This window comes from Bubalus kerabau, chromosome 2 (assembly GCF_029407905.1).
Source record: "Bubalus kerabau isolate K-KA32 ecotype Philippines breed swamp buffalo chromosome 2, PCC_UOA_SB_1v2, whole genome shotgun sequence".
NCBI classification, from domain to species: domain Eukaryota; kingdom Metazoa; phylum Chordata; class Mammalia; order Artiodactyla; family Bovidae; genus Bubalus; species Bubalus kerabau.
In genome coordinates, this window is record NC_073625.1 from 176,048,446 (window position 1) to 176,068,075 (window position 19,630).

At 46.4% G+C, this 19,630-nt stretch overlaps 1 long non-coding RNA gene across 1 annotated transcript; it reads right to left on the minus strand.

The window, feature by feature from the left end:
* Nucleotides 1-1,031: 1,031 nt before the first annotated feature.
* Nucleotides 1,032-19,402, minus strand: LOC129644997 (uncharacterized). The gene is made up of 3 exons (XR_008711110.1): nucleotides 18,625-19,402; nucleotides 18,288-18,354; nucleotides 1,032-1,384 (listed from the first exon to the last, which is right to left on the minus strand). It is a non-coding gene; the product is annotated as an uncharacterized LOC129644997 (long non-coding RNA).
* Nucleotides 19,403-19,630: the final 228 nt, after the last annotated feature.

Below are 19,630 nucleotides of genomic sequence, written 5' to 3' on the forward strand. Positions count from 1 at the left end.
TTTCTTGCCAACTCAGTAGTATAATTTTAAAAACATTTTATCTGATATATTGTTGTTTTCATTTGAAAAGTTGTTCAGGACATTTAAGGCATCACTGGGACTCCCGGGCAGTCCAGTGGTTAGGACTCCATGCTTCCACTGCAGTGGGCACGAGTTTGATTCCTGGTTGGGGAACTAAGATCTCTCAAGCTGCAAAGTAGCCCCCCCCCAAAAAAAAAGGCATCACTGCTTCAGAAATGAGACCTCCACAGACATTTTGGGTAAAATACAAAACATTCCCTGTCTCAAAGATAGATTTAAGCAAATTTGGGCTACTGGCAAATATTTTTCTAAAATACCACTTTCCCTTCTCTTTCTTCTTTTCAGTAACTCTCCCCGAAACTTAATTCTCATTGTTGTTCTTTCCCTCCCCTTGAGAGAATAAACTAACTACTGCTAATGTATTAATGACTTAAAACAGTTGATCCCCATCCCTTGGAATATCACAGATCATACTTAACTACGTTACATATTAGGAAGAATCTTAAATTTTTTCTTCCTTACAGATTTACAATCTGATTTATTTGTTTATTTATTTTAGGGGGACTTTCACTGCTTTTTTTAAATTAATTTACCTTAATTGGAGGCTAATTGCTTTACAATATTGTAGTGGTTTTTGCCATACATTGACATGAATCAGCCATGGGTGTACACATGTTCCCCATCTTGAACCCCCCTCCCATCTCCCTCCCCATCCCATCCCTCTGGGTTGTCCCAGTACATCAGCTTTGAGAGCCCTGTTTCATGCACTGAACTTGGACTGGTGACCTATTTCACATATGGTAATATACATGTTTCAATGCTATTCTCTCACATCATCCCACTCTCACCTTCTCCCACAGAGTCCAAAAGTCTGTTCTATATGATTTATTTTTAATTGAAGAAAATTGTTTCACATATTGTGTTGGCCTCTGCCATACAACAACATAAGTCAGCCGTAGATATACATGTGTCCCCTCCCTCCCACCCCTTTAAGCTGTCACAGAGCCCCAGTTTGAGTTCCCTGAGTCATATAGCAAATACCATTGGTTATCTATTTTACACATGGCAATGGCACCCCACTCCAGTACTCTTGCCTGGAAAATCCCCCTGGTAGGCTGCAGTCCATGGGGTCGCTAAGAGTCAGACATGACCGAGCAACTTCACTTTCACTTTTCACTTTCATGCATTGGAGAAGGAAATGGCAACCCACTCCAGTGTTCTTGCCTGGAGAATCCCAGGGACGGGGGAGCCTGGTGGGCTGCCATCTCTGGGGTCGCACAAAGTTGGACACGACTGAGGCAACTTAGCAGCAGCAGCAGCAGCAGTGTATATGCTTCCATGTTCCTCTCTCCATTTGTCCCACCTGGAGAGGACACAGTTTGAGTGAAGGAGTGACTCTGATTTCCATTCCAGAATACTGTCAGTCAGGGACTCCACACACACACACTCCCCTCCCCCTGCCCATAGGCATAAAGACCACTCCCTTGAGAGAGCCCCCTCTGTGCTCTAGAGACCGGGCTGTACAAGGCAGGTCAAGGATGCATATGTTCAGCTGTGAGATGGGCAGCCACACTCACAGGTTCCTAGGGGCATGTAGACCCCTCACCCAGCAGACCCACCATGGCCATGGAAGGATGCACATTAGCACAGCAGATCTTGCCAAAGCTGCCAGCACAGTGGATGCTGAGCTCACAGCAGGTGGCTTTTCACAAACCCGTGTACACAGCCTGCTCTCCTCCCCCAGCTCTGACCAGCTCTTCCCATCCTCTTGCTCCTGGCAGGGCCAGAGAGGTAGAGTGACTGATGGATGCAGGAAGAAAAATGGATTCTAGTGTTCTCAGCATGGAGAGCTTTTAACTCTAGCTTCTGAGTCCTGCTTAAAGTACATGTGTGAATGTGAGAGACAGGGAGAATGTACGAGGCCCTCACACGGCCTCTGGTCCATACAGTGATGAGAGCCCCCAGTACTCTCTGCCCATCCCTGTGGGGAGCTGCCCTTTCATCCACCCTGGCTTCCTATACGAGGCAAACTTGCGGGTCCCAGACAGCTGCCCTATCTGCTCCTTCCCCAGTAGGAGGGATCCAGGGATGTAATCTTGGCAGACTTCCAGCATTCCCTTAAGGGATTTTAGCACTTCCTCTCACATGCACTGAAGCTGTTCTATTTATATATTGCTGCATAATGAACCACCCCCAAACTTAGTGGCGTATAACAGCAATTATCATTAATTTTGCTTATGAATATGCAATATAGGTAGAGCTTGGTGGGGAAAGTTCATATTTGCTCACCAGCTGGGGCAACTCAACAAGGGCTGGAGGATCCACGTCCAAGATAACCTTCAAGGCTGGAAAGTCACTGCCACCTACTGGCTGGGGCTTCCTCATGGCATGGTGGCTGGGTTCAAAGAATAAATGTTCCCAAATGTCCAGGCAGAGACCACAAGACTTCCTATGATATAGCCTCAGAAAATCCAGGACATCATCTCTGCTGAATCCTCAGTCACTAATGGCCAACCCAGACTCAAGGGAAAGGCAGTTAGACACCACTCTCAATTAGAACAGTAAGAAATGATAACCCTGTATGCAAGACAGCAAAAGAGACACAGATGTACTGAACAGTCTTTTGGACTCTGTGGGAGAGGGCGACGGCAGGATGATATGGGAGAATGGCATTGAAACGTAAATTATCATATGTGAAACCAATCGCCAGTCCAGGTTGGATGCATGATACAGGGTGCTCGGGGCTGGTACACTGGGATGACCCAGAGGGGTGGGATGGGGAGGGAGGTGGGAGGGGGGTTCAGGATGGGGAACACATGTACACCCATGGTGGATTCAAGTCAATGTATGGCAAAACCAATACAATATTGTAAAGTAAAATAAATAACTAAATTAATTTTTAAAAAAAATTAAAAAAAGAACAGCAAGAAAGAAGATGTAGCCATCTTTAATTTACTACACATGAGTCTGGGTGATCAGGACTGTTTCAGAATTTCAGTGTGAGTGTGTGTGTGTGTGACAGAGAGAGAGAGAGAGAGAGAGAATTGGGAACAGGCAATCATTTATTCATTTCTTCAACAAGCACTTTTAAGCATCTCCACAGGGTCATTCAAGACATGTCCACACTCTCCAGGAGCTCCCAGTCATGTGGGAGCAGCAGATACGGATGGATGAACGTGGATATTTATCCATTCAATCTACATTGTTTGAGCACCTATTAAGCACTAGGCCTGGTGCTGGGGTACAGGGTGACCAAGTTGGGCAGGCCCTGTCCTTACAAAGGTCACAGTCTGTCAGAGCAGATAGACTTAAAGCTGTTATTACGGTGAGTACTGTGAGGGCTTGGAGCAGAGCTGCATGGGGTGGGGATGGTCGCTGGCAGGCAGGTGTGCTGCTGTCTTGCTGGGAAAGTGGCGTTCAGCAGAATCCTTCAGTAGGCGTCTATGCAGATGAAGTGGGGGAAGCAAGTGGGTTGCTGGTAGGGGGGATCATCCACATGAAGGCTCATGTGCAAGAAGGGGTGAGAAGCTCTTCAGGGCTTCAGAGATGTTCAGTGTGGTGTGTGCTTGCATGTGTATAGATTGTATATGCCTGGGTGTATATATCCATGTGTGTGCACATGGGAAGTATGTGAGAGTCTATGTGTGTACGTGTGCATGTAAGTGCATGCATGTGTGTGTTTGGAGGAACACCAGGACCTCCTCCCCTGCACCTGGCCTAAGATGAGAAGTGTGCCCACTCTGCAATCCAGAGGTCTAGGGAACAGCACTCCCACTCTGCTGCCATACATGTCAAGGGCACCCATGACCCATCTCTTTTTACACTCTGGCCTGTAGTGGACAGATGCCACTAGCTCCCCCCTCAGGCACCTGTTGACATGCCATGATTGGCATGTAGCATGGAAAAGGGGAGGCAAGCTCTGGGCCCAGCCTCAAGGTGACCAGTCCACCTTCTCCTCCAGCCTCCTGGGGCATCCTTGGGACCTCCCACCTCCTCCACCTCCCACCACCTCCTGGAGCTGAATCTGACCCCAACTCATGGAAGTGACCATGCCTCTGATTAGACTGGCCTGCCAGTGGCAGCCTGGACCAGGCCTTGTGCATCTCTGGACTACCGAAATCTCCATTTTGAGAGAGGAGAACCCACCCTGTGAAGAAGAGGCTCATGCCCATGTGAGTCAGGCAACCCTACCCCAAAGTCATGTATATACAAGCTCTTCAAGACCCATTCTCTAGTTTCAGGTCTATATCCCCCTTGTGAGTGGGGTGAGGAGCTAGAAAGGGGTAGGCAGAGGAGGTGGGAAGGTGAGGCACGAGGCTGGGTCTTCCTGGGTTCAGTCTGGTAGATGGCCCCAAGAGAAAGCTGTCCCAGTCCCACGTTTCCACTTCGCCTACTCCTCAGCAGCACATCAGGGTGAGAAAGAAGAGGGGATAGATAATAATCAGAGTAGTAATAACAGTCTCAAAACTGTTCTAATCATTCTTCTTTTTTTGCCCTTCTATTACCCTACAGGCATTGTCTTTCTGTCTGGACTTGGTTCAACTGCATGTTGATCACATGATCAATAGCAAAAGTTAACATGACTTTCACTAAATAAAAGTTTCTCTCTCACACAAAAGAAACTCAGCATCAGGCAGCCTAGGTCTGGTTAAAATGACTTCATAAAGTTGGCAGGGACCCAGGCTCCCTCCAGTTCACTCCTCTGCAATCATCTTCATGTCCAAAGATGGCTGCTAGAGCTCCAGCCATCACATCTGTAAACAAGGCAGCTCTTGAAGTTGTTGTTGTTAAAAAAAAAAAGATTTACTGAGGTATAATTTATCTAAAATAAAATGCATATATGTTAAATAGTTTTGTAAATTCTGACAACTTTAAATACCCATGTAATCACCACTGCAATTAAGACATAGAACATTCCCATCTCCCTAGAGGGCTTCCCTGGGTGGCTCAGATGGTAAAGAATATGCCTGCAATATAGGGGATCTGGGTTCAATCCCTAGGTTAGGAAGATCCCCTGGAGAAGGAAATAGCAACCCACTCCAGTATTCTTCCCTGGAGAACTCCCTCAGACAAAGGAGCTTGGTGGGTTACAGTCCATGGGGCCAAACACAACTGAGCAATGAACACTTTCACTTTCACCTCCCTAGAAAGTTCTCTCATGTTCCTGTAGTCAGTGTCCCCTTTGACATTTCCTGTTTTAGAACTTTATACAAATGCAGTAATTTACTATTTACTCTTCCGTGTCTGAATTCTTTCACTCAGCATAGTGCTTTTGCGGTTTATCCATGTTGTTGTTTATATCAGTGGTTTGTTCCTTTTTATTACTGAGTGATAGTCCACAGTATGAATGGTCCATTGTTTATTCACATGCTAGTAGACATTTGCTTCTTTCTTCTCCATCCTTTTTAGGAGACTTTCTAGAAGTTCCATGTAACATTTCCTTTGGATTTCAAAATAGTCACATGGCCACACCTAGAAGTGCAGCTCTTTAGTTGGGTGGAAGTGAGATTTTTTTCTAGGAGGAAGAGGGGGTGGATATTGACGACAGGAGTGGGCTCATTGGACTGACTGAGAAACCAAGATCCAAAGAAGCAGTGATTCCCCTAAGGTCACCTAGGTCCTCATGACATAGGTGGGTCAAAGCTCCAGATTTAGGGCCTTTTCAATCTGTCCCAAGAAGACACTTCACATCTAGCAGGTATTCCCCATTGGCCAATGCCCACAGAGCCTGGGGCATGGAGTGAGAGCACCATGAAGGAGCTGGCTGGTGTCAGGGAAAAGGGATTAACACTGATGTCGGGGAGCATTTAACTGGGCATTCACTAACCACCAGGCCCACATAATGGTAAAGCCATCCAGTAGGCTAGTCACTCCTATTAGCCCCATTTCTCAGATGAGTAAACCACATTTAGAGAGGTTAAGCAACTTGTCTGGGGTCACACAGCTAGTAAATGGCATTGATAGGTTCTAGACCCTCAGTTCTGTTGAAGGCAGGATCCGACCACCGAGAGAAATATCCTTTCCAAGAGGTAGAGGAGGTTCTATCTTAGACCTGTAAACAAACAGCCCGTCCAGAGGCCTGCCTATGGGCCTCAGGGGCCTGCCACAGACTCCTACTCTCCTAATTCACTCAGGACCTTTTCTCATAACTCTGCTTTCCTCCGTTTCATGCCTATAACGTATTAACATAAACAACGGTGCTGACAGCAGCTCAGTTCTAACTGGCTCATGCTGCGATCTGACTGATGATTTTCATCAGGGAAAAAGACTAAACAGGTTAAGATGATTAAATTTTCTTAAACCTACAGCTAAGCCTAATCAAAGCCATTTGTGCAGAGGTGTGTGTGTGTTTTCCTTTGCTGGAAAGTTGATTGGCAGTTTAGAATAGACGAGAATGACTGCTGGGGGAACTGAGTTAAAATAAAGCATTTTCCACAACTTCCAGACATGAGTACAGGCCACTTCCACTTCCCTGTCTAGGCTGGAAATATCATTTTCCCTGAGAAACGTCTGATGATGAAAATGAAATTCAGAGTCTACATTTCATCCTCTCCCTGTTTCCCCCCTCAAGTTGAATCCTTTTATAATTAGAGCTGTCTGTGTTGAAGGACCAGGGAAGGGCCAGAGCTTCCTCATTTCCAGGAGCTGGAAGGATAGGCAGCCTCCCACACAGCCTGCCCATATCGTCTTTGGCAAAGCCCTTCCCCTCTCTGGGCCCTAGCCACCCTGTCTATACAATGGGGAGGCTGGCCCTCAGGATTTCCTGTTTATGATGCCCAGTCAGCAAAATCAACCCCGTTATGTATGATGTTCTTTGTCACACAAAGCTCTTAAGAGGACTTACTAATTATGTCATAACCTACCTGGATACTGAAGGGGCTGAATGGGCCACAGGGTCCACATGGGTGACTGCAGAGAGAAGGAGCCTCTGATTGTGGTTCTAAGACATTACTGGCTGAATGTTTCACCTTCTATAACGTCAGACATCAAAACGTTAACCACCCCGTCTATCCACTGGGAATGCTTCTGTGGGTGCTTATAGACACCCACTCTCAGCACAGTAGAGCTTCCAAAGGATGGCTGTGCACTCCCTGACCTCTTCAACCCCTTTCTCAGTGCCCCCTAAGCTGTTCTCCTCATAGTCGCATACTGTTCAGGTTCCCTTGTCCCAGAAGGCAGGTCCTGTCAAGAAAGTTTGAGTCCTGGTACCTCCCTCTGCATTCACACAGCCCACAGGAAACTCTCACGTGAGGCTGCTATACTGCCACTGCCCCTCCCCCCACCTCCATGGGCCCCTCCAGCCAACCTTCAAGTCCTTGGGGAAAAGGCAGCAGTCTCCATGTTCAAAATCATCCCCCAACTCCAGGGGATGTATGCCATAATCAATCTCACTGCCTTCCCTTTGTTTCATGAAGCAAAATAGCCTATGGGTTTCTGAAACTTGGCAAATATTTCGCCAGGGACTGGTGTTGGACTTTCCCTCTGACAGCTCATTCCTAATTTCTGTAAGTACTTCTGAAGCCCTATTAACCTGTTTGGGGAGGGCACTCCCACTGCCCCCATGGAGTAGTAGACAGAGAGGACACAAAAACTCCTGAATTCCTTTCACATCTAGATGCTCTTTTACATAGGCTGGAGGCAGATAATGAAGGTGAGTATTCACGGGACCATTTCTGCTACCTTTCAGTAATCTGCACAGGTGTGACTCCCATCTTACCTTGTAATGTATTTTTTTCAACTTTGGGACTTAAATCAATCTTCTAAAACATATTATATTACATAGTTTTGAGGGTATTTTCCAGTACTTTTTCCTGGAAAAACAAGAGCAAACTAAACCCAAAGCAAGCAGACGGAAATAAAGACAGTGAAGATAAATAGAGATTAGAAAAACAATAGAAAAAATTCAACAATCCAAAAGTTATTCTTTGAAAAGATCAACAAAATTGGCAAACTTTTAGCTAGCCAGGCCAAGAAAAAAAGGGAGAAAGCTCAAATAACTAAAATCAGAAATGAAAGAGGAGACATCACTAACAGGTTACCTTATAGAAATAAAAAGGACTCTAAGTAAATACTACAAATGACCATATGCCAACAAATTAGATAATTTTATTGAAACAAATTCCTAGAAAGACAACTATCCAAACTGACCCAAGATGAAATAGAAATCTGAATGCTGCTAAGTCGCTTCAGTCGTGTCTGACTTTGTGCAACCCACCAGGCTCCCCCATCCCTGGGATTCTCCAGGCAAGAACACTGGAGTGGGTTGCCATTTCCTTCTCCAATGCATGAAAGTGAAAAGTGAAAGTGAAGTCGCTCAGTCGTGTCCGACTCTTAGCAACCCCATGGACTGTAGCCTACCAGGCCCCTCCGTCCATGGGATTTTCCAGGCAAGAGTACTGGAATGGGGTGCCACTGCTTTCTGAATAGACTATAACAAAAAAAGAGAGTTAATCATTTTAAAACTTCTCACAAAGAAACATCCAGCTGCAGATGGCTTCGCTGGTGCATTCTACCAATTACTGAAAGAATAATTAATATCAATCCTTCACAAAATCTTCCAAAAAATAGAAGAGGCGGGAACACTTTCCAATCATGTGAGACTAGAATTTCCTCCGGAGAAGGCAGTGGCACCCCACTCCAGTACTCTTGCCTGGAAAATCCCATGGGCAGAGGAGCCTGGTAGGCTGCAGTCCATGCGGTCGCTAAGAGTCGAACACAACTGAGCAACTTCACTTTCACGCATTGGAGAAGAAAATGGCAACCCACTCCAGTGTTCTTGCCTGGAGAATCCCAGGGACAGGGGAGCCTGGTGGGCTGCCATCTATGGGGTCGCACAGAGTCGGACACGACTGAAGCGACTTAGCAGCAGCAGCAGAATTTCCTCAATACCAAAACCAAGTTTTCACAAGAAAACTACAAATCACTATCTCTTATGAATACAGATCCAAAATCTCTCAACAGAACACTAGCAAACTGAATCTAGCAACAAATAAAAAGGATTATACACGACAATCAAGCAGAATTTATTCCAGGAAAGGGAAGTTAAATATGTCAAAATCAATGAATGTAACACACCATATTAATATGGTTCAGTTCAGTTGCTCAGTCGTGTCCCACTCTCTGTGACCCCATGAACCACAGAACTCCAGGCCTCCCTGTCCATCACCAACTCCTGGAGTCCATCCAAACCCATGTCCATTGAGTTGGTGATGCCATCCATCTCATCCTCTGTTGTCCCCTTCTCCTCCTGCCCTCAATCTTTCCCAGCCTCAGGGTCTTTTCTAATGAGGCAGCTCTTCAAATCAGGTGGCCAAAGTATTGGAGATTCAGCTTCAGCATCAGTCCTTCCAATGAACACTCAGGACTGATCTCCTTTAGGATGGACTGGTTGGATCTCCTTGCAGTCCAAGGGACTCTCAAGAGTCTTCTCCAACACCACAGTTCAAAACCATCAATTCTTCAGTGCTCAGCTTTCTTTATAGTCCAACTCTCACATCCATACATGACTACTGGAAAAACCATAGCCTTGACTAGACGGACCTTTGTTGGAGAAGTAATATCTCTGCGTTTTAATTTGCTGTCTAGGTGGGTCATAACTTTCCTCCAAGGAGTAAGTGTCTTTTAATTTCATGGCTGCAATCACCATCTGTAGTGATTTTGGAGCCCAGAAAAATAAAGTCAGCCACTGCTTCCACTGTTTCCCCATCTATTTCCCATGAAGTGATGGGACCAGATGCCATTAGTTTTCTGAATGTTGAGCTTTAAGCCAACTTTTTCACTCTCTTCTTTCACTTTTATCAAGAGGCTTTTTAGTTCCTCTTCACTTTCTGCCATAAAGATGGTGTCATCTACATATCTGAGGTTATTGATATTTCTCCTGGCAATCTTGATTCCAGCTTGTGTTTCTTCCAGTCCAGCGTTTCTCATGATGTACTCTGCATATAAGTTAAATACGCAGGGTGACAATATACAGCCTTGACGAACTCCTTTTCCTATTTGGAACCAGTCTGTTGTTCCATATACTGTTCTAACTGTTGTTTCCTGACCTGCATACAGGTTTCTCAAGAGGCAGGTCAGGTGTTCTGGTATTCCCATCTCTTTCAGAATTTTCACAGTTTATTGTGATCCACACAGTCAAAGGCATTGGCATAGTCAATAAAGCAGAAATAGATGTTTTTCTGGAACTCTCTTGCTTTTTCCACGATCCAGCGGATGTTGGCAATTTGATCTGTGGTTCCTCTGCCTTTTCTAGAACCAGCTTGAACATCTGGAAGTTCATGGTTCACATATTGCTGAAGCCTGGCTTGGAGAGAGGACCAAATTAAAACACACACACACACACACACACGACTATTCAACAGACACAGAAAAAGGATTTGGTAAAATCCAAAAGTGAGGAGACAAAAAAGGTGATCCAGGCAGAGAAAATAATCTAAAAAGTCACAAGGGAAAAAGTTTTATTGAGGAGATACACTAGAAGTAAAGGAGATATTTTCAGAAAGGAGATGAGAGGGCCAATCTATAGAGAATCTTAAAATCCAGTTTAAGGGATCAAGTGGGGACTCATGAGGGTTTTGAGTAGAACTCTGACATGATGCAAGTGGCATTCTAGTAAGCTAATCTAGACCAAATTAATCAATGATAAATTTGCATACACCAGTGTGACTCTAAGGTACAGAGCAATAATCACCAACATTTTCTGAAGGATGAGTTACAATCTAATTAAGTCCCAGAGAGGATCCATGCTTTGAGGCTGGAAGGATATATAAGTTTCAAGGCCCTCTTTAGAAAAGGGAAATAAAATTACAAATCAAAATTAGGTACAAAAATGAATTTATATTTAAAATGAACAAAGTAATTACAACATGTTCATGGGCTACTCCAAGCCATCCTATACAAGCCACAGTGATGAGGGAGGAATCTTAACCAATGCAGTTATTATGTCTAAGTTCTGGAAACTGTACAAACCCATATCAAAATGAAAACACACTGTATGGGATCCCCACGAGTGAGACAACCTGGAGCTTGAACCTCCTCTGCCTTCTGGTGAATTTGCCCACAAGTGTGCTGCAGCCAGTGTGTATGGGCTCCTGAGAAGCAGCCACTAGCACCCAACTTAACATTTAGTGATGGAAGTGAGAAATAGATTTAAGGGCCTAGATCTGATAGATAGAGTGCCTGATGAACTATGGAATGAGGTTCATGACATTGTACAGGAGACAGGGATCAAGACCATTCCCATAGAAAAGAAATGCAAAAAAGCAAAATGGCTGTCTGGGGAGGCCTTACAAATAGCTGTGAAAAGAAGAGAAGCGAAAAGCAAAGGAGAAAAGGAAAGATACAAACATCTGAATGCAGAGTTCCAAAGAATAACAAGGAGATAAGAAAGCCTTCCTCAGCGATCAATGCAAAGAAATAGAGGAAAACAACAGAATGGGAAAGACTAGGGATCTCTTCAAGAAAATCAGAGATACCAAAGGAACATTTCATGCAAAGATGGGCTCGATAAAGGACAGAAATGGTATGGACCTAACAGAAGCAGAAGATATTAAGAAGAGATGGCAAGAATACATAGAAGAACTGTACAAAAAAGATCTTCACGACCAAGATAATCACGATGGTGTGATCACTGACCTAGAGCCAGACATCCTGAAATGTGAAGTCAAGTGGGCCTTAGAAAGCATCACTACGAACAAAGCTAGTGGAGGTGATGGAATTCCAGTTGAGCTATTTCAAATCCTGAAAGATGATGCTGTGAAAGTGCTGCACTCAATATGCCAGCAAATTTGGAAAACTCAGCTGTGGCCACAGGACTGGAAAAGGTCAGTTTTCATTCCAATCCCAAAGAAAGGCAATGCCAAAGAATGCTCAAGCTACCGCACAATTGCACTCATCTCACATGCTAGTAAAGTAATGCTCAAAATTCTCCAAGCCAGGCTTCAGCAATATGTGAACCATGAACTTCCTGATGTTCAAGCTGGTTTTAGAAAAGGCAGAGGAACCACAGATCAAATTGCCAACATCCGCTGGATCGTGGAAAAAGCAAGAGAGTTCCAGAAAAACATCTATTTCTGCTTTATTGACTATGCCAATGCCTTTGACTGTGTGGATCACAATAAACTGTGGAAAATTCTGAAAGAGATGGGAATACTAGAACACCTGATCTGCCTCTTGAGATATTTGTATGCAGGTCAGGAAGCAACAGTTAGAACTGGACATGGAACAACAGACTGGTTCCAAATAGGAAAAGGAGTACGTCAAGGCTGTATATTGTCACCCTGTTTATTTAACTTATATGCAGAGTATATCATGAGAAACGCTGGACTGGAAGAAACACAAGCTGGAATCAAGATTGCCAGGAGAAATATCAGTAACCTCAGATATGCAGATGACACCACCCTTATGGCAGAAAGTGAAGAGGAACTAAAAAGCCTCTTGATGAAAGTGAAAGTGGAAAGTGAAAAAGTTGGCTTAAAGCTCAACATTCAGAAAACGAAGATCATGGCATCCGGTCCCTTCATTTCCTGGCAAATAGATGGGGAAACAGTGGAAGCAGTGGCTGACTTTATTTTTCTGGGCTCCAAAATCACTACAGATGGTGACTGCAGCCATGAAATTAAAAGACGCTTACTCCTTGGAAGGAAAGTTATGACCAACCTAGACAGCATATTGAAAAGCAGAGACATTACTTTGCCAACAAAGGTCCGTCTAGTCAAGGCTATGGTTTTTCCTGTGGTCATGTATGGATGTGAGAGTTGGACTGTGAAGAAGGCTGAGCACCGAAGAATTGATGGTTTTGAACTGTGGTGTTGGAGAAGACTCTTGAGAGTCCCTTGGACTGCAAGGAGATCCAACCAGTCCATTCTGAAGGAGATCAGCCCTGGGATTTCTTTGGAAGGAATGATGCTAAAGCTGAAACTCTAGTACTTTGGCCACCTCATGCGAAGAGTTGACTCATTGGAAAAGACTCGGATGCTGGGAGGGATTGGGGGCAGGAGGAGAAGGGGACAACAGAGGATGAGATGGCTGGATGGCATCACTGACTCGATAGACGTGAGTCTGAGTGAACTCCAGGAGTTGGTGATGGACAGGGAGGCCTGGCGTGCTGCAGTTCATAGGGTCGCAAAGAGTCGGACATGACTGAGCGACTGATCTGATCTGATCCGATGTCAGGTTGGTAGCTTGTGATCAGCCTTGGTGGGAGTATTTATATCAGTGAAAGAGAAAGTCACTCAGTCCCGTCAGACTCTTTGCGACCCCATTGACTATACAGTCCATGGAATTCTCCAGGCCAGAATACTGGAGTGGGTAGCCATTCCCTTCTCCAGGGGATCTTTCCAACCCAGGGATCGAATCCAGGTCTCCTGCATTGCTGGTGGATTCTTTACCAGCTGAGCCACCAGAGAAGCCCAAGAATACTAGAGTGGGTAGCCTATTCCTTCTCCAGGGGATCTTCCCGACCCAGGAATAGAGTTGGGGTCTCCTGCATTGCAGGCAGATTCTTTACCAGCTGAACTACCAGGGAAGCTCATTTACACCAGAGAAATGGCCAAATGCTACAAATTAGAGCATCTCCCCATCCCCAGAAAGTGGCTGTTAAACATTTCCCAGCACTCCACTGAATCTACTTCTATTTATAGGTAAAGTATATATCCAGTTCTGGTCCTTGGCACAAAGTCTCTGTCACTGGCCATCATAGCTGGACTATTCAGAGGTCAGAGTCATTAGATTTAGTATCAAATCAGGAGAGATCTCAGAGCCTTCTGTTTGTGCAGACTACTCACCCCACTGTAGCCCCTTCACTCTCTCATCTTCTCTGTCCCTCACCCACCAGAACACCCCAAGGCAGCCCCATCAGCATTGCCATGTAGGTGAAATGAGAACACTTCAGATCAGAAGTGTGAGCTTTTTCTCTAGGGTCAATAAGAGCAAGGAGACAGGATCACAGTGGAAGGAGACTCTTTAAGCTTCTGGCCTTGGATTCCTCCATGACAATTATCTAAAATTGAAGCATGCCCTGACCCATCACAACATTGCCATGGCCCTATGCCTGAGGTGACCTGTGTCTCCTGGATTAGGTGACATTTCCAGCCTTCATCACTGTCAGAGCAGTGAGGCCCTAAGTTTCCACCTCTGTGCCCATATCTCCTCTCATTTTCCCTAAATATGCTCACCTCCAGTTCTAAGGAGCCCCTCATTCCAATATGATGGGCTAGGGAAAGGAAGCTGTGCTCCCCTCCCTGTGCTCTCCACAGTTCACAGGCTTTGACCCTCTCCCTACTCTCCATCCCTCTCCACAGAGAGAGGCCTCATACAGCCAGTCTTTTCCATCCTTCCTCTGGACCTGCAGGCGCATTTCACAGTTAGGGAAACTGAGGCTCAGAAGTCAGAAGTCACACTGAGGCCTGTCTGACTCCAATGTCCATGCCCTTTCCATTTTACTAAGTTGCCTCTTAAACAGATGTGAATTCTGTTTCCTGCCAGCATGGAGCCAGATCCCTATGTAGAAAGCATTCCCAACCTCACCACAGGGTCCAGAATGCCCACAATTCCCAGGGTGGTCACCCACAACTTTAGGGCTGTGGGATGAATAGGTGGGAAGGAGAGGGGCTTCCCAAGTGGTACAGTGGTAAAAAATCTGCCTCATAATACAACGGATATAAGAGACGTGGGTTCAAACCCTGGGTCGGGAAGTTCCCCTGGAGGAGGGCAAGGAAACCCACTCCAGTATTCTTGCCTGGAAAATTCCATGGAGAGAGGAGCCTGGAGGGCTACAGTCCATGGGGTCACAAAGAGTCAGACGTGACTGAGCGCATGCACGCACGCACACACACACACAACCACACACACATGACTAAGTGGGAGAGCACACAGGATAAAGACAAGGAAGAGAAGGGGTTAGGTAGGAATAGGGAAGCGTCCTGGGTTTATAGCCTGAAGACATAAATGAATGGTACTCAGTGGGCCATATCTGGTTGCTGCCCATCTCTAGGGATGCTCACATCTAGGTGTGTGCAGCATCTATCAGCCTGAGCTATGACTACCTGTGAGTACATCTTCCGAGGACCCTTTGAGAATAAGCACTCAATACCAGTAGTAGAGGGGCTTCTCTGGTGGTTCAGTGGTTAAGAATCAATCTTCCAATGCAGGGGACATGGGTTCCATTCCTGGTCAGAGAACTAAGCTCCCACATGCCGTGGGGTAACTAAGCCCACAGACTGCAATGAAAAGATCTCACATGCTGCAACAAAGATCCCGTGTGCCACAACTAAGACCTGACATAGCCAAAATTAAAAACATTTTTTTTAAATATCAGTGGTTAAGGGACTGTGTTTTGAGCCAAAAGATGTAGTTTTGAATCCTGTCTCCACTACTAACTAGCCATGGGACCAAGGGGAAGTCACCTAGCCTCTCTGAGGTTCAGTGTCCCTCCCTGTAACATGGAGACAATAGAAGCACACACCTCATGGGTTATCAGGGGGGTGAAGGGAGATAATGCACATAAAGTGCTTAACAGCTGGCGTAAAGGACCCATGCTGCTGCTGCTAAGTCTCTTCAGTCGTGTCCGACTCTGTGCGAGCCCATAGACGGCAGCCAACCAGGCTCCCCCGTCCCTGGGATTCTCCAGGCAAGAACACTGGAGTGGGTTGCCATTTCCTTCTCCAATGCATGAAAGTGAAAAGTGAAAGTGAAGTTGCTCAGTCGTGTTCGACTCTTCATGACCCCATGGACTGCAGCCTACCAGGCTCCTCCGCCCATGGGATTTTCCAGGCAAGAGTGGAAATGGAGTGGGGTGCCATTGCCTTCTCCAAAAGGAGCCATACACAGTGGTTATTACTATTATCACCAAGCAAGGAGTATACCTGACAAATGTTTGCTGGCTAAATGAACGGCAGTTATCCAGCAAGCCAGGAAGGAGAGGCCAGCTTACATGGCTATGACTTCCAGGTGAGGTCATGGCACACAAGTCCAAACTCCCAGCTCAGCCTGGTCAACTTACTTAACCCCTGTGCTTCAGTCTCCTCATCTGTAAAATAGAGTCAATAACAGTATCTAAGATAGAATCCACCTGCCATGTGTGAGACTTGGGCTCGAACCCTGGGTTGGGAAGATCCCCTGGAGAAGGGCATGGTAACCCACTCCAGTATTCTTGCCTGGAGAATCCCAATGGACAGAAGAGCCTGGCGGGCTATAGTCCATGGGGTTGCAAAGAGTCAGACATGAGCAACAGCACATCAACTAACAAGATAGAAAGATAGATAGGAAGGCAGATAGATATAGACACGTACAAATGGAATATTTTTAAGGATTAAATTAATTAACATTTGTAAAGAACTGAGAACAGTGCTTGGCACATTTCAAGTGCTATTCAGTGTGAGATACTGCTGTGACCCAGGTGTCAGCCTATGGCTATCGGCCAAGAGGACACTGGGCCTCAAGACAGAATTACTCCCTCCAGAAACTTGGTCCCCATACAGGTCTCCCACAGCTGCCAGACCTCTGTCATCCATACCACTGGCCCTACCACTCACCCTGCTCAGATTTCCAATTATTTGTCCTGTTTTGAATTCAAGTGGGATATTAGTGGCGAGTCTGGCTTTATTAATGGCGGTGTCTTTAGTGTGATCGACTTTCTCCTTCACTCCTCACTCTCACTCTAAGAAGCTCTGTTTCCTTTAATTAAGCCCCGTGCTAAGTGCTGAGCAGGTGACGTGGGTCTGGAAAGGCCTTTGTTCTGGGCTTAGGCGCTTTCTCATGGGCTGGAGATTGGAGAGACAGTGCGCTGCAGCCTTTGAAGTCTGACATCCATCCCCACAATCAGAGGAGTGGGACAGTGTGGAGAGCCAGGCCCAGAAGGCAGGAGCCCGGCTCTCTCCCCAGTCTGCCTCCTTAGATCTGTGAAGTGGGGGTGGGGTGCAGGAGAGTGTCTCTGCTTCTGCTCCCAGCACCATGACACTTGGCATCGACTGAGGATTAGAAGATGACAAGAAGACAGGAGTTTCAATAGCCAAAGATATCCGAACGGAAGTGAGGCTTAAAGAAAGCAGCTCAAACGTTGCATTAGCCAGCCTGGGGTTGAATCCTAGCCCTGCTGTGCCTTGACAAGTTGCTCAGGCATACTGACCCTCAACTGCCTTCTCTGTATAATGGGGTGATGGAATCTACCTCATACAGAGAGCATTCAGGAGCCACCTTAATGCGACCTCTGCTGTGCAACAAGTTTCCTGTTTGAAGGACACCGTTATTTCCAGTCTCCCGTGTCCTGCAGGGCTGCCAGCACCTCTGCTTCTCCTGATCACCAAGACAGAATTAATCCTACTGTTCTTTGCACATGTCTTTGTGCCTTTCGCGGATGGATGCATGCACATATCATCACATGCATCCCACACTCTATCAAATGATGGCGGACGTGTCTGTTTTTCCAGCCACGACCTGTTTCTTACACCATCTCGGGCAGCTGAGTGAAGAGGGAGGCAGGCTCTGAAACAGTAGGCACTGGAAGACTGAACCAGGTGAGTTGAGCCCTATTCGTTGTCCAGTAAGCCATCCCCACAGGTGCCAAGCAGACTCTCTCACCTAGGTGAGACAGACCTGCACTTGTTGTAGGGCTTTAAGCCTTTCTAAGCACCATTAGAAAAATGAGAGCCAAGGTGGGTGATTCACTGTTAAGCGAAGACACAGAGGTTGAGAGTAAAGCCCCCAGCACAGAAATACTAAAGAAATGTCTCAAAATTGGTTTTGATGCCACAAAGGACTCAGATGATAATAAATGCCACGGTGAACATGACTGTTTCATGAAGACAAGCACTGGCACCTGTGTCCCCTCCCTCACTGTGTGGTGGGAAAGCTCCATAACCCTCAGCTGGCTCCCAAACGCCCACAGGTGTCCCCAGACAACCGCTGCCTGAGTCCACCTGATCTCCCAGCTGAGAGACCTGCTACAGAGTAGACAGGAAGAAAGAGAGCCAGACCTCTGTCAGGTGCTGAAGAGCAGCTCTGGACCCTCCTTCCCAGAGGTCTGGGGCAAAGGGCCTCAATGCTCCTCACTCCGATAGTCCTGGCACTGCCACCAAGTTCACCATTCATCCCGTCACTCTCCGCTTGTGGCCCTTCTCACTGCCTCCACGAAGTCCTGCCCAGTCTTATATCTCCCGCCTGCTCCTGCACCAGAGGCTTCTGGAGCCCTGTGGTTGTCGTGATTCTCCATGGCACATGGTATGTCTTCCTCTCAGCCCCTGAGGGCAGTTTGGCACAGCTTCTCTTACCTTCCCTCCAAGATTGTGAGCTCCCCGGGGCTGGGTCTGCTCCGATTCTTCTGTGTGTCCCCACCACCTAGAAGAGCCAACACAGAGCAGGCCATTGGGGAAAAGCCAGAAAAACTGGCTTCAGTCACAGAACTATGTCCAGAAATATTCTTTCGGTTTTGATAGTCTACAAATTTCATTCAGTTCCGAAAATGCTTACTCGTCTAGAAGTGCCTAGACATCAGTCCTGTGCCTATTGTGCAAGTTAGAATGATAGGTTTCTGTAAAAGACTGAGACTCAAACTGGCGAAACAAATAAAAGGAGGTAGGTTCTGGACTAAATGTGTGAGCCACCCACCGCTGGATTCGGGTGCTTGACTGCGGATCTTCTACGTTCCTCTCTCCATTTCCTATGGTATTGGCTTCACTTTCAGGGGAGCTTCTTCCACGGAATGACCAGATGGCCACCAAGAACTTCAGCTTTTGATTCTACCACTTTAGCAATTCCAGATAACTTACAACTCTCGTAATAGCTAAGAGTAGCTGCCATCCGAGGAGGCCTGTCATTGGCCCAGCATGGGCCCGCCCCTGAACAAATCACTGTGGCTGATGGGAGTGGTTCTCTTGATTGGCCACATCTGCGTCACGTGCCCACCTGCTGCTGCGAGGACCCTGGTCTGCCCTGCCCACGTGGACTGAAACTCGGATGGGCAGTTTCCCCAGGGGAAATCAGGTTACTCTTTCCATAAGGAGAATGGACCATTGTCAGGCAAAAGCAATTATTACTCACCAGAGTGCCTACATTAAATAAGGCAAGTAAAATAACAAGTCTAGATTGCAAATTAACATCCAAAAAACTTCAGGAAAGGGCACACGAGGCAAAAATAAATAAATAAATAAAAAGCCAAGCGAATGAAAGTCTAAATAAGAGCCAGCTCTATCTAATGGAAGCCTGACCGTGTGTCACAGACCTTCAGAATCGTTGGAACTGAAGTGAAAGCAGGCTGGAGCAGTCGGGAAGGCTTCCTGGAAGAAGAGGTGGGGCTTAAAGGACTGGCAGGCCCAAGATAAACAGGGGATGCTGCTGGCCTTCCATGTCCTAGGAGGACACTGAGCTGTCGCAGGACTGTGCTGGGGCGGGGGAGGGAAGGTGGGCGGGTGAAGGGTTAGAAGGGAAGTAGAGGGCTGGAGAGCCTCGCCCCCTCCAATGGGCTTGGCTCCACCCACAGGACCTGGGCCAGAGAGATCAAAATCTAATTTACCCATTAGGCGCGTTTCTTCTGTACAAATCAAATCACGAGCTATTTTTCCACATCGTAAATATTGTTTTAAACTCTTGCTCATAGGCAATTAGATTACAAGCA